This window comes from Chlamydotis macqueenii, chromosome 23, assembly GCF_036417535.1.
Source record: "Chlamydotis macqueenii isolate bChlMac1 chromosome 23, bChlMac1.mat, whole genome shotgun sequence".
In the NCBI taxonomy this organism is placed as follows: Eukaryota; Metazoa; Chordata; class Aves; order Otidiformes; family Otididae; genus Chlamydotis; species Chlamydotis macqueenii.
Genome location: NC_141578.1, coordinates 7,402,370 through 7,417,765, shown reverse-complemented (window position 1 = coordinate 7,417,765; position 15,396 = coordinate 7,402,370). Strand labels below are relative to the sequence as shown.

Here is a 15,396-nt window from a genome sequence, read left to right as displayed (position 1 = left end):
AACTGGGTGAGTCTTTGAACAGCTACAGGCTTCACTGACAGTGCTAACACCCCCCCAAAAAGGATATCGTTGTCAGACTCTGTGCATCTTAGAAAGATTAGTGCTAGCACAGTCTTAGTAGCATAAAATCAGTCAAAAAAACACCCAACCCCAGAACAGGCGAAGAATGTATTTTACTAGTTCTTGAAACGCTCCTGTCACGGAGATGGATACAAAAGGTACCCCAGACCATCTGTGCTCCTTATAAAACTGCATCAAAGGAGCTTTTCTCCATGGAGAGAGACTTCATACAAAAGTCCATAACTAGTGAACTCTGACTGAAAAACTCTTTATAGCTTCCAAAGAGAATTCAGACTTCAATTCAGATCTGGTTCAGCCAAGTGCAAAAAGCTATGGACCTGGGAAAAAACTTTACAGCTATCAAACGGAATATCTTAAAACTGTTTATCATCTCACAGAAGAACATGGAATAAACATTTGAGTGCTGATTTTCAAAATCCATAGTTCCTTTAATATTTTAAATAGCATATACGCTCTTATTTGACCCTCACTGCCAACCAATAGCTGAATGTTAATAAAGAAGGTATTCCAACAGAAGTGCAGGCCTTGTGTATTCCAGCAATATTTGTATATCTTTCCAAACAACTATCAGGCAAAATCTCTGCTGATTCTGAAGGGAAATGTTAAGTTTTTCTCATAGGTCTGCTCTGTCTATATGTCACTGCCATTAGAATTATATTCTCTGTCTGTAACAGCACTTGAACAACAGACATTTTGCTTTTAGTAAGCTCAGGCTTTTGAGATGTTTTCATTTATAGTAAAATGGTTTCTTTCCACTGTGCGCTACATAACTAACCAAAAGAGAAAGAAAAGATTAGTGCAAATCACTTCCATAGTTCACCATAAATGGACGTTTCTAATCACTGCTTGGTTTGAATTGCCGTGTATTGGAAATCCACCATGTACAGATCAATTTTCCGATGCACTCAAGCTACATTCTGTATGTTATCGACTCAGTTGTGAAGCCATGTGGCAAAAACAGTTAAGAAAATATTTACAGAAGACGGAGTCCTACAGTAAATCAGTAATGGACTTGTTTGTCTGACCTATTTATTCATGACCCATAAGTGAGCTTCTGCATTTTTCTAGTAACTTCTACCATATACATAATACTATAAAGTAACGCTATACAAACTAACAAAGACAAAATATAACACTTAATTCCTGTATCAACTTTTTCATTTTTTGTAACTAGCACACAAAGATAATTTGCATTGTGTTCATTTCTTCCAATTTCTTGATTAACTTCTACTTAGCCAAACATGGGTGAGCTTCCTCCAGCTGAGTATTAAGGGAAATGTTTAATATCTCTTTATTCAATTTAGCCTTAGGAAGAGAGCTCTCAAGTTTAGATAAAACAGCTATGTTCTATTTTCTGGAAATATTTGAAACTGGAAATAACAAATATTCTTTTAGATAAAACAGACACTGTTTTACACTTTGAATGCCTCATCTGAGATGGTTAAAACTTTTCCTGCATTCACATCAAAGCACCTCCAGGACAGCTAAGGGAAGTGGGTTGTTTTCAATAAATCTTCTTTTGTGTAGAGATTTAGTATTACAAGGAAGTATTGAATGTAACTGTTCACACACACACGTAAATAAATGTCTCTGAAGAAAATAAAACTTGTTAACCTCATCCCATCCCTCTATATTTTTACAGGATCCCTGAATAGCATTCCATAGATGCTCCATGGGCCCCTTTCTCAGTGACCCAACACCTCTCTAAAGTGCCAAGATTTTAGGAACAGCAGCTGTACTTAACTGTGTTACTTCCAAACTCACAAAGACTTCAGAAATAAATGAGGACTTACATTATTTGGGGCAGCTTTTTTCCTCAAAGACTGTTGCTTCTAAACAGAAAAGCCCAGCCACTTCTACTCAAGCACCTTCCTTGAGACTTTCATCTGCACAAAAGACTCCAGGAGGAATCCACCTACAGTCCTTAAGCCCTCTTGCAATCCTAAACATATCACATAAGCATAAAGGCACTTTTTTCATATGTTGCGCCTCCTCCACCCTCCAGCTTTCTTGGACAGAAGTGCTGACGTGGAAGGAAGAGGCTGTGACAATCCTCAGTTGCTGTTGTGGGGCTCAGGGCAGCACGGAACTCAGCCTGGTGGTCAAAGCAGAGCCCCACAGGCAGGGGAGCACAAAACCTTGTACCTGGAGTCATCACTCTCAACAGTGCTGCACTTCAGTTTCCCTGAAATGAAAAATGTTAGTGCGCTACATGGCAGTGCTCAGGCACACACTGGACTGATTTACTCTTTTGGGGAACTGGAGATACCGTTTAAGAAAGCTCACAAGAGATCACGGGAGACTTGAAATTATTGTAGAGGAGGTAGAGAAAAACCGGATGCAGATCTGTAGAGAGCCAGGACTCATTAGTTCTGTGCTTACAGAACTTCTCTTTATGTAGCTGCCTCTTTGATTCCAAACCACATCTTTTCCTTACTCAGTGTAACGTTACCAGTCCCTCACCTGGTATGCAGTGACCTGTCAAAGCAAGGAAATCCCCAGCTCATGGAGGACAAAAGTTAAGCAATCATGCACGTAGTAAGACTTTTCTCTTTAAATCTGTAGTTCAGACCACTGCTGAAAGAGAAAGATCCATGATCTCCGTGCAATGCTTTCAGCTGCTCAGCTCAGAGTACAGGAGTCCACCTGGGATCAGGCACTCTTCTGTGCATTACCAGTGTGCCTGTGGGGCCGCACCCACTCCAAAAGCTGTAATGGTGTTTGTTTGGGTTACACAGGAACATAAAGAGAACACAAGCTAGTGCTTTTTCCCAGGGATTGTTGCAGCTCGCTTGCTTGCTTGCTTGTACCAGCCTGCTGCTGTAAACTCAAGAGGTAAAAGAATAAGGTACAAGAGGAGGATTTCTTCAAGACAGAAATAAATGCTTCTGATACAGGTTAAGAACAAACACAGTATATTACTGATTATTGTGTCCAAATGAGCTTTTGTGACCACAGTTTTAAGAAAAAACAGGCAGGTCTGGCCAATATATCAGTTGTAGAGATGCTAAACACAAGAGTACACTAACTTTTAAGTAAAAAAAAAAAGTATATCTTTATCTCCGTGGTGATGCTGTTTAACAATGGGCTATAATGCTTTCAAATTTTCCAGCACAAAGTCCTAATCTGAGGATAGTCTAATGAAGCGAGACAAATGCTCAACACAAGAACAGCTTGGCATTCTTGCAATGAAATATGAAGCTAAACCCAGATCCCAAGGTCAAGTTTTACAGGCAAAACTTTCAGAAACTCTGATGGCTGGCTGTGTAAATGAAGACATCACACTTAGGCCTGTGACCACTATCATGTGTGGAAAGCATTTTTCTTCTAGAGAAACTAAGCAATCTGCATAATCCTGGCAAATTGGGAATGTAATTTTAGCACTTGCATCAAGCATTTTGTGCTGCAATTTCCTTGAGGATATTTCAAGCAATTTTAAGTGTACACCACCTTCAAGAAACAGCCTAGCACTAAGGCCACTGTTATCTTTGGCACTGTGGGAAAGAAATTTAAGGTTTGTCTGCTAGTTTTAACAAAATATAAGATATATTTGCTTCAAGTTCAGAAAGCAGCATATTCGTGTAGCAAATAAGAAACATTATTATCTAAAAGCTACTTTGCCATCTTGCTCTGTGCCTTTACGTAGTACCTTCCACACATGTGTCCCTTCCCCGAAGGATTTTAAGGACAAGTCCCTCCAGATGGCTGCCCTCTTCTGGATGGAATCAAAAAATGTTTGATTATTTCTACAAAGATAAAACGCAGTGGTCTGCTTTCTAATGGAGTACAATTTAAATTTTTTCCTTGTGTCTGTTTAATTACAAAGGTTACACTATGCCAGAATGAGAACTATCTCATTCTAAGGGGTTGCTTCATAATTCTCTACAAGTTAGCCAAGTTTTTTTAGAGTTTTTAGCCAACTTACTTTTTTGAGGGTATCTTATAGAATGTTTCACTTTTGCAATTCTTTCCTATATTTATCAGTGCTTAACGCACACTGTTGTTTCCTTGTAAAGTACTTAATCCTCCTCCACAAACACAATAGAAAACAATTCCATATCTCTTTGTTGCTTAAGGTAAGCACGTTAAACACAGAATATAATGGCAGAAGGGGTTGCTACTCTAGATCAGTGTTTGGCTGACCCCTGTTAAAGACAGCTGATAATGGGGACTGCACAATTTTTGCAGGGAACCCAGTCCACTGCTTCACCAGTTAACTATTAGTGTTCCTGTATGTTTATTTACAGATTCATGGCATGAGTAAAGGGCTCTAGAGATTATTTTCAAAAGGACCCATTCAGCAGGGAGCTCGGAGTTTCCTTCTGTGAGCTCTCATCTTTAAATTCAGTGCAAGGATTAAGACGCAAAGTAGAAGGCTGAAGACAGAACCTCCCTTCAAGAGGATTTCAGCTCTTGACAGTGGAACCAGGAAACTGGCGGTTTTCCTCGGCATTATGTATGCACAGTCATACAACCAGCGCACGCTTTGAAACTTTCACCGCACATCTGTGCATCACGGCACGGAGCAGGCACCGCGCCAGCGGCCGCATTCCTGCGGGTCCGCGCGCCCCCCCCCCGCAGCACTAGGACCCGGCGGGAGCTCCGCTCCGTGAGTCAGAGCAGCGCCGAGCCTCGAGCGGGGATGGGGCTGGGGCGGCAGGGGGACGGCGGATGGCTCCTCCGGCGCGGGAGGGCCCGCGCGGACTAGGGTGCTGCGGAGCACAAAGCAGCCGGGACGCCCTGCGGACCCCGCGCGGCGCGGGGCGGCTCTGAGGTGAGTGACCCGCGGCGGGCGGCGCGCACCGCGCGGAACGCGGCTGCGCCCCGGTCGTGGAAGTTTGTTCGGCATCTTCAAAATTAGGCAAGTGTGTTTTTGCTGTGCAGCGTTTTCCGCTCTCTTGAGGAGGAACAGAGCAGATGTCTCTGAAATACGGAGTGCTCGTTGCTGAAAAACAGCATTTGCAAGAAACGCGCGGTGTAGTGAAACTGAAAACTGCATCTGCTAACGCAGGTTAAATGGCACGCACATCTGGAAGGTGTTCATAAAGCATTTGTGTTTAACCTTAAAGCTTTAAAACCATCTTTAGTACAAACAGCTTAATCTTAGAGAAGCGCAAGTATTCTTCTCATTCTTTTTATCCAGGTATATGAGAAGTTAGTTTTATTTCCATCGTACAGCAGTTACACCTATACGAAAATTCTATACTGTCTTTGTTCTGAATATTAAGGCTTACTTGAAAGGTCCACCCCCCCCCCCCCCGATAATTCTACTCTACATAAGAACACCTTTCTTTCTTTACTAACATGAATAAATAGCAATTCTGGTAAATCAAAGTGTGACTGGCCCAAGGCAGAAACCTGTTAGCCACAGGCTTAGCAGTACTTCACTAGAGACTGTGCTGCCTCCAGGACCTCGCTTGGAAGGGCGTATGAACTCCCCGCTGCCTGCCTGCCAGTGACAGGATGAAACCCACAGCATTTACTGATTTACAGCCAGTGATAAAGCTGTTTTATCTGATACACTTTTGTCAGACAAAAATGGGACCCCAGGCAGGGAGGCAGAAGGAATTTGTGTGCTGAGAACAAAAAGTGTTTGTGCTTCAGTTGCTTTCTTCACTTTAAATTCTCCTTATATGCTCAAGAATATAAGCATATAGAAGTTTTAGAAAAACAGCGAAAGTGAGCATGCTTGTCAGGCTAGTTTTCCAAGTTGTCACAACTTTGAAGTTGCATTGTAACTGTTAGATAATTTATGGGTGTTTTCATGCATTAGAGTATCACAATAAAGTCTCTTGGGCACTGTTTTGCTAAGTCAAAATAAAACATGACAATTACCTACAAAAAGACAGAGAGGAGGCTAACTTACCTGTACGTTCACACTCCTCGCACTCTGAGCTGCTTCACATATTACGGAATACAGACTTTTAAAAATAACCCTGACAACTACCATTTCAGGCATTTGTCTGAAACTCGGAAGGTTACAATATTTTCTGCACTTTCACAAAGAGGTTACAGTGATGGAAGGAAGAACCAAATAAACTGGAGTGTTCATATGAGTATGATAAGCAAGATTTGGCCTTTAGATATATTAATAATTATATATGTGAATCATATTCTAGCAATTCTCAGCAAGGTCTGGAGAGGAGCCCTCCTGATGAATCTGTGCAGTAGAGTAACAGTGATTTCACATCGTGATCAATCCCGGCCACTCACTCTAAAGGAGTCTGTCAGTCTCACAATAAGGCAGTAAAGAAAGTAACCATAGCTTTCTTTTTTCTTATCCTCTTAGCTGAAGAGCATCCATTTTCTCAATCAGAAGCTTAAATTATCTTTTCAGATGTCTTCATTTAAGTTCAGTGGAGAATTACAATGAGCCCAAAAGATTATTCTAATCCATATGCTAAGTAAATAATTTTTACATAGAATAACTAGGCAGTCTACATAACTACCATGAGATGTTAATTTTAAAAATCAGGTTAGAAAAATACCTAAAATATCTATTCAGATTAGCATTTTCAAGTGTAAAATGTCTTTATTTAACAGGACATGTAGAACAACGGTCAGATAGAACATATTTTAAAATTAGATTATTTCAATCAATAGAATAAGTCTCATAAATTCCCCTACTGCTCCATGGCTTTGCCACATAAAAATGTTTTTTTAAACACAACTCCTATTAATTGGTTTTCTGTTTCTTTACAAAATGCTTTTAGGACTAACAGAATATTGAACACATATTACTTACAATTAATTACATTAAATTAAAGGCATTTGGAAAAAATATTGGTAATTGAAAGAAGTTAACATAATTCTGCCATTTTTCTAGTCTGTATTTTAAGAACAAACTCAGCTGATAAAAAATAAAGTGTTAATAAAATGCATGCTTTCATTCCAAAAGATTCAATATTCTAACACCACAAGTCAATACTGGACTGGTGGGTTCAGAAATATTTGTCTAGCCTCCAAATCTCAGCCCACTAAAAGCTAGTGAAATGCCACCCCTTCAAACTGGCCACAGCACCGGGGACCTCTGCCGGCACTGCTCTCCCACAGAAAGAAGCTTTAAGGCCTTATTCAGAAAGTGACCACAAACCAAAACATTCACTAGATCAACTGATAAATCTCACAGAAATGTCAGATAGCACCTCTTCCCATGAAACTTGCCTCATGGTAAAGAAAGTGAAAGGCACGCATAACAATGCTATTACAACTGCACTTTCACAGTAAGAAGGAAATTCTCCCTGTGCTGAATTTGACTTGAGCCCAGCCACAGAGGTCAATGTATTTAAGAGCATTTCTATGACAGAAGCATCCCCTGCTCTGGGACAGATGTCCTGTGGGATGCGTGTGCCTTGTTCCGACACAGTGCCCTTTGTGCAGCTCTGCTGAATTCATTAAACATTCGTGTGTGCATGTTTTTATACCAAAAATTACGTAGCCAAGCAAAGCAAGATAATTTTTGCTGTTGCCAGGAGACTGCAGTTTCTATTAACGTGAGTTTTGTCCACTCTTTTCTGCCCAGTTCCACTAATACTAAAGCTACATAACTTAGTTGGTGGAAAGAAAATCTCAGACCCTTGATATAAACCTATACTCCCCACATCCTGAATACTGCTCATAGTTCTGGTCATCATTTACATCTCAGAAAAAGAATAAAGTAAAACAAGAAAAGGTGCAGGATGAAGAGAGGCCTGGAACATTTTCCACATTTAGAGAAACCACATAGATCATGACTTCTAGGTGTGGAAAAGAGATGGCTGAGGAGGGGTATAATGAAGGTATTTATAGTCACAATTGTCCTTAAGATGTTTAAAAGGACACAGCTGCTGTCTGTCCTCCCAGTTCAAAAACTGAGGAGCGGAAAATAAAACTAGTAGGTGGCAGGTTCAAGGCAAACAACAGAAGGTGGGTCCTTTCTCCATGCAAAACTGAGCTATGGAATTCCTTTCCACAGGATACTGTAGTTTGCAGGGTGTTAGAAAGTGATCAGATACACTAAAAACAAAGACGCTACCTGTGGTTCAGGAAATCTGATTCAAAAATGCTGCTGAGTGGGACTGTACACCGAAGAGACGACCCCCATACGGTTGCCCTGTTTGCACACCACTCCCTAAACATTATTAGCCACTGCAGGAGACAGAATACCGACCTGGACGAACTTCCGTTCCAGCACAGACACCCTAACCTCCTCTGTGTTGCATCCTGTCAAATACGTGAGCTATACCAGCAAGCAGAAAAGTGACTATGTAATACTTACTATGGGTTGCTAGTTTGCTAATGAAAGAATGGCGATTCTGGCAAAATGAAAAGGTAAAGACAGCATTCTTTAGTTTGATTTTTGTTGAAGAAATACGTGTAGGCATATGTTCATGCAAGTTTCCACTACAGAAGGACATGAACGCTGAGATTTACAGCTCGTCAGGCAAACCAACATCTAAATAGGTTATGACTGAAGTAATAGAGAAAGGGCTGTGAAAGTACGTAACTGGTTGATCTTGTGAAATTCACTGAAATATTTTGCAAATGGGAAAATACAGTTTTATCTCATATCTTTGTGGCTTCCTTATTTGTGGAGCTGACACCTTATTCAGAACTCAAATATTTTCTATCTGCTTTCACTAAAAATATTATACATACATCTAGGTAAAAAGTAGCATGGAAATTGTACATCATTAATTACACCCACAATATTCTTTTCACTTTGAGAACGGCATCACTCTGCAAAATGCAACAGTCCAGAGAATGGCAATGCAGTGAAACCTGAATGCCAGGAACCGCCAGCACATTCCAAGGCTGAAAGGCGGAGACGTCGGATGTCAACCCGACTTTGCTAACCCAGCCCCAAGCGTAGCTGGCTTGCTGTTGATGCATTAAATGTGTTTTTCAGCCCGTAGCATGCAAAAAGGAACACTACAATTATACAGAACTTCCTGCGCAGAAAAGCAGGATTTTGTGCCCACAAATTTTGCTTCTCTGAGATTATTAAGTACTTACAAATGAGTTACAATGTGCCGGAACATTAACACCTGGCACTCATAAACAATTATGGAGACACAGGAGAAGGGATGAAATCAAATTTAACGAATACACAAATGAAGACGTAAGATGCTGACTGCACTGGCAGAGAGTTGGGAAGTCACCAGGGAAATACAGCAGTTCACTAGTCAGCACATCTCTGAGGGCACACCTACGTACACCACACTGCATAGCTGCTTGCGTGTTTAGAAGAATGAGAGACAGAAAGATACAGCACTTGGAAACTTTCAGGCTTAATGTCTGTGTGACTATATTAATGTGAAAGACATTTCAATTACATCATTACTGTACAGCAGGAGAAAATATGAAAAACATTGCTCAGTATTTTGAGCCTGCATACAGATATTAAGATGAAAATCACTCTATGCAAGTAGAAGTCAGGCCCAACAAACATAAACACACACAAATGAGACTTCTCTGGTATATTATCTAAATCCAAAATTAAAATGACTGCATGAGGTACTTTGAAATAATATGCTTGATGGCTTTACTGCCAGGCTTCTGTAGCATCATTTGAATTTCCTGTGCCATTGTTCAATGAATGAAGCCTTCTTATCTTGGAGGCAATGTTTATTGCCCAGTAAAGAGCCTTTCTTCTTTTTTCCCCTAGGCTCTTGCATTTACAACAATGCTTTGAGATTTTATGACACACTAGTTGACACTATCAGATGACCCAAATCAAGACCTATCAGACTCAAACTCTGCTGCTGCTGCGATCAGTTTTACCACATGAACATGGCTTCCACATTTCATAGGGGTAGTCCCTGGAAGAAACTGTGAGATGGTGACAACGTGCAGCAAAAATCCTGAGGAATTGCCTGGCCTGGACTTTCCAACCCAAAAGCCTACTGCAGTCTGATAAGTCCCTACAAGTATTTTCTGGATACAGCTCTGATCAGTCAGAAATCATACCTGCAGTAACCAGACCACCTGACGTAGTTCAAGACTTCTTTTGTTCAGGGATTTTCTAAAACTGAACATTGAACACGGACCGTTAAACTGACTCCAAAAAATCTTTCCTTAATTTATGTTTCTGGCTCCAAAACCAAATGTCCTGTTCCCATAGGGTCCATAACAACATGCTAATAAAAGATTAGATTCTGCTCCCATTGACTTGTTACATATCAAAACTCCCACTGATTTCAGTGGAAAAACATTCAAGCACCAAGACAGAAAAAATCAAACATAAGGTAAGAGAATTTCTTTGACTTTTTTTCTGGGCCTTGGTTTACTTATTATTGACAAAATCATAATGACCATTTCAGTTATGCAAATACGAAGCTCCTTCCAGGAATGAAAGGAATGAATAATTGATAAAATTAATCTGCTTCTTACACTCAGGGTTGGTCATTTATTTTGAACTGCCATATTTGTGAGAAACCTTGCTGCATTTAAGAGTACACGACAAAAAATTATTTAGCTCAGTTAGTTAACTCCTTAGAAAACTAATAAAAGATTAAACTGTTTCTGACACTTCTGACCAACGAGTAAATTAGCCCAGTATAAATACTGCTGGGAAGCAAATTCTTTCTTTCACAGCTTTCTGTTTGGTAAGTATGGCTTTGCTAGTCTAAAAATTACTATTTTGATTTTTTCCTCTTTATTGTTTCATATTTTTTCCTCTATTGTATAGGTAGAAAGGTGACAGATTTTTTTTTTTTTTGTGGTTTGGTTCACTGATTTACTTTGATTGTCTTTAGTTTGTTTTTTATACAACCACATGCAATCCAGGCGCTTAAAAAAAAAAAAAAAAGAAATTCAGAAATTTTTGTGATGGAAATTTGCCAAGCACCTCATTGCTATATATTACTTTGATTACGATATATCTAACAGCTCTGGCTCACAGAATATGTGTTCCTCTATTTTGAAACCCATCTTTTATTTTTTTGAAGCCTTTATGTGCTGGATGACTCAGGTATGAAAAAAGACCTGCGCTTGTTCACAACGAGATCTGCCCTGTGGTGAATGACGCAGCCTGCATTTTCAGAAATGCATCATTTCCTGCCCATTATTTCCCGATCCTTTTGAGACACTCTGTGTAACAGCCCCAGACCAGCAAGGTGTTCAAGGCGCATGCATTACCACCGCCGTACAGATGGCTCATCTGAACTATTAATTGCTTAACACAGTTCAAGAACAACTCACAATTCTGAAGAACATAACTATAGATTCAGTCCTACTTACAAACTGTACTTTTCACTCATCATGAAAAAGATTCCACTGTGTCTTTTAGGGAGGGTCAGCAGGGCACATCAGCTGCAGCGGGCAAGCAGGCAAGACAACCACCAAGCTGCGCAAGCACGGATGTCTTTTGTCACTGTAGCCGTCCATATCCTTAATTTTCTGGTGATTTTGTATTTCAGACTGAAAACTAACACTTCTACACAGCAGGCTTTCAACAATGGCATTTTCCCTCATTAATAATCGGCAAGGAGGCACAGAATAGCCATCTCTGAAAATGTAGAATTTTTTCATCTTATTTAGATGTATGGAACAAACTTTCTAACTGCAACTGATGGACTGCTACACTGTACAGTCCGCAGGCAGCTGCAGCTCAAACCTTGTAACTTCACAGGACAATTTGCTTCAAGGCAGGATGATCTACAAAAGACAGGGCAATTTTTTTTTCAAAAGCAGCAGCAACTTTTGTGTTGCACTGTATTTGTGTGTTGTATTTAGGACCCGCTTAGCAGGTTCTGAAGCATCCGAAAATCCATATGGAGGTTGTGAGCACAACAGCTTTAGAAATTTGATCGCAGGAACTGAAAATTGTGCATTTAAAAACTGAGATATTCACAATTAATGTGTTCTACAGGGCACTTGCTAAGAGAAGTATGCTAATTTACGTTGTATTTCGCGTCAGCTTCCGCTTGCATTCCTGGGTGTTCCTAGGAAACAAACTGTACATGCTGCTTTTGTGTTTAAATTTGTGTCCATTTGTTCCTAAGGTTTTGGTAAGACAGAAACAAACAAAAGAAATGCTTTCTAATAATTCACACTCAGTAGAGTTTCATACTCCATTCAAATTTTACTGCTGTTTATCTCTACAGATCTCAAGGAATAAAGTACACTAAGAGTGTGAAGTGCTCAAAACCTATGAGACAAACACATATACATGAAATCTTAAGGGAATTTAAATGTTTTGAAATACATCAACACATTAATTCTTTTGAATTAAATATGCATGTGGATATAGGGATTGTTGCTTTTACTTTGTATAGCTACATTTCATTACATTTGAGCTATTTTTGGATTATCTAGAAAGGCAATGGATTCCCAAGTAACCATTGACTTTATTCTGTTTTGTACTCATATATTAAGTTTCCGTAGGTTTGCATGGTTATCACTTCAGTAACCCAAGTACAGGCTTATTTTACTTCCATTACTTTACTAGCAGGTGCCTTGCTGGAGAACGCTGAATGAGGCACACAGGTCCCGCATGAATGCATGAATAAAGGAAGTACTCCCTACTGCCTGCCTTGCCCACTGACAGTGGTAGCGCTTTGCATTGCAAAAGCTGCAGCTTTCTGTCTGAATTAAGGAAATCGTTTAAGAGTTGTGATAAACGGGTATATGGTCCTTAAATACCAGTAAGAGAACAGAAAATTCCACATCTAAAATTAAGAACACAGAAGGTATCTTAAGTTTTCCATGGCTTTCTGTCTTTTTTTTTTTTTTTTTTGTGCTAGCACTTTATGAACACAAGTAGAATTATGGACACCTCCTACAGCATCATGTTTGACAAATTTGTTCAGATTGCTCATCACCAGAAAATGTCATATTTGTAAACATTTCTGTTTGTCTCTGATCTCCTAAGAATTCTTAAGTAGCGGGAAAAATAAGTGCATAGTTAAATCTTTCTTTTAAATTTTTTTAATTATTGCTACCATCTTCACAGATCTAGAAAAGAACTAAGCTTTGTGTTGAACTTTTAACATGGAAAATACTTCAAAGTGACAAATATAAATAATTTTTTTTTTGTTAAAAAAACGGTATACAGAACAAATTAAGCAAGTCAAGTTATACAGGGTTCACTGAGGAACCTGGCTTTCAAACGCTGAGAAGAAGTGTAGAATCAAAGAATAAATCAAACTGGAAGGGACCTCAGGAGGTCATCTGATTCAGCGTCCTGCTCAAAGAAGGATGTACCATTTACTAGAAGACTAGGATTCAGTATTCATTAACACACAGCAAACTTCCTGCAATATTATTTTCTCGGATAGATGTGATCAATGCAGAATTCTGGGGATGAGCAGAGTACAGCCACACAGGTCTTTAAGGGACTCAGAACCAAGGAACAGCATTATGAGTGACATTCAGTCTCCTAGGTAAGAATCAAATTGGCTCCAGTGATGAAGAATGATGTCCATGTTATAATGGCCTCTATTTATTACTGTTTCAACAACCACAAGATTTTCCATATGAGACACCACCCGTTCTTTCTCTCATTAGTAAGTGTCGGGTTTTTGGTTTTGTTTTAGGGGTTTCTTTTTTGCTTTTTCTTTCCAGCTGTCTGCAGGTCACAGTTATCAGCTTTGGTATTTCCTCTTTTTATCAAATACTGCCTTTGACCAAGAGTTCAGGTTAGGTGCTTCCATCACATATTAAAAAGATATCCTTTCATGGGCTAAGTTCCTTCCTCACTATCTGGTTGCTGTACTGGGGGCTAGGCCCAACTCTTCAGCTCTCCCCACTACCGTATTTTTGGACTTAAGCCAAACAGTAGAAGCCCAAAGCGGCTTAAAATCGTGGACAGATTCAGAAGATGCTTGGTGGTTCTGCCACTACAAAAGCTGAGTGCATCAAAGGGAACCACCTGATGACAGGTTCAATAACAACAGGAGCAGTTGTTCCCACACCATGTAGTTAAGCTGTAGAACTCCTAGTCAGAAAGTATTTTGCTCCTGAAAATGTTAACGGATTCGAGGAATAGCTAGACAGGTACATGGAAGGGAAACACACTGCAAATTTTAAAAGCACAGAAACTTTTGTCACAGAAAGCTGCTCATCCAAACACCACAGAGGACGGGAGAGTGGCTGGAAAAGTACCACTGTATGCCTACCTTGCTCTTAGACACTTCCTTAAGGATCTTTTATTTGCCTCTGTCAGAGACAGGATCGACAAGATGAGCCTTTCAGTTGGTCCAGCACACTCATTCTCATGTACTGATAGTACTTTAAAGTGGTTCTCTTTAACAGGGAATAAGTTGATTATTCTTTCTTCTGATCACAGTGTTAGCAATTTTATTCACTTCCCTCAGCAAAACTCATCATACTAACTGCACTTCTTACCTGGAAGGACAAATTACACAAATTGTGTCAGGAGAAATAAATAAGTACAGAGAGAAAATTGCCTCTTTATCTGTTTTAACTCTTCTTACTGTGGGTACAGCATGGAGCCAATTATTTTTCAGTCAATTATCTAAGATTAATTCAAGGTTGTTTTATACTCTCTCCTTCCCATAATAAAGACTCCAGTCCTGTAAGCAAGGCTGGTATTCTTTGTTCATCTATGGATGACATTTCTGTATTCCTACCATATACTGGCTGCTTCATAACGTGTTGTTTGCTTATGCTCCATTTACCAAGTGATCCATAATGGTCTATGAAAAGTTTTTTTCCTCTTCTTTGTCATAATTTCCATATTTACATTAATTGCAAATATTATTTGTTGCTGCAAGTCATGGACACACATGTTAAATAGCTCAGGGTCTACCCTTCTCTGTTCCATTGGGTTTGTATTTTTACTTCAGTTCCTTCACAATATTAAAACAAGCAGTACAATAAGCAGCAGAAATAATGAAACCTTGTTCTCCGTGGTGGTCAGATTTCCTAGTGTCTACTAAATTTGCAAGGATCCGTGAAGTCTGAATAACTTTTAGGGGACACAGGTACATATATCTACCCTAACATAAATTCTCTAATCAGATGGATCTCTAACACATAGGTTTTATTTTGGTCAGGACCTCTACCTATCCCGCATTTTCATCAAACTTGTACAAACATATTATCTTTAACATATTATCTTTATGTAGAAACCTATTAGCTTTAAAACCTCTAACCTTCAGATGTCAGATGTGATTGACACTCAACAATTCCAAGGGTCATTGGGTCAAGGGTTCAGAAGACAGTGTCATTTCACAAGTGTTACTGTTAGTAAAAGGTCCAGTGTGAATTCAAAATGAGAATTTATATCCCTTTGCACCTTCCATACTCATATGGGAGAGCTCCAAACTACCTGTTCTAGAAGCAATGCAGCATGGACTCGTGGTAAGGCAC

At 39.6% G+C, this 15,396-nt stretch overlaps 1 protein-coding gene across 4 annotated transcripts in view; it reads left to right on the top strand.

Annotated features, from left to right (window-relative positions):
* The first annotated feature begins 4,478 nt into the window (after window positions 1-4,478).
* NGF (nerve growth factor) overlaps window positions 4,479-15,396 on the top strand; it is a 31,188-nt gene continuing 20,270 nt past the window's right edge. For 3 of the 4 annotated variants that reach the window (XM_086765429.1, XM_086765431.1, XM_086765432.1), the window contains exon 1: window positions 4,479-4,855. The gene's annotated coding sequence lies outside the window, so the exon portion shown is untranslated. Of the gene's footprint in view, window positions 4,856-9,727; window positions 10,308-15,396 lie in introns of all 4 variants that reach the window. The other variant, XM_086765430.1, reaches the window with a different exon arrangement.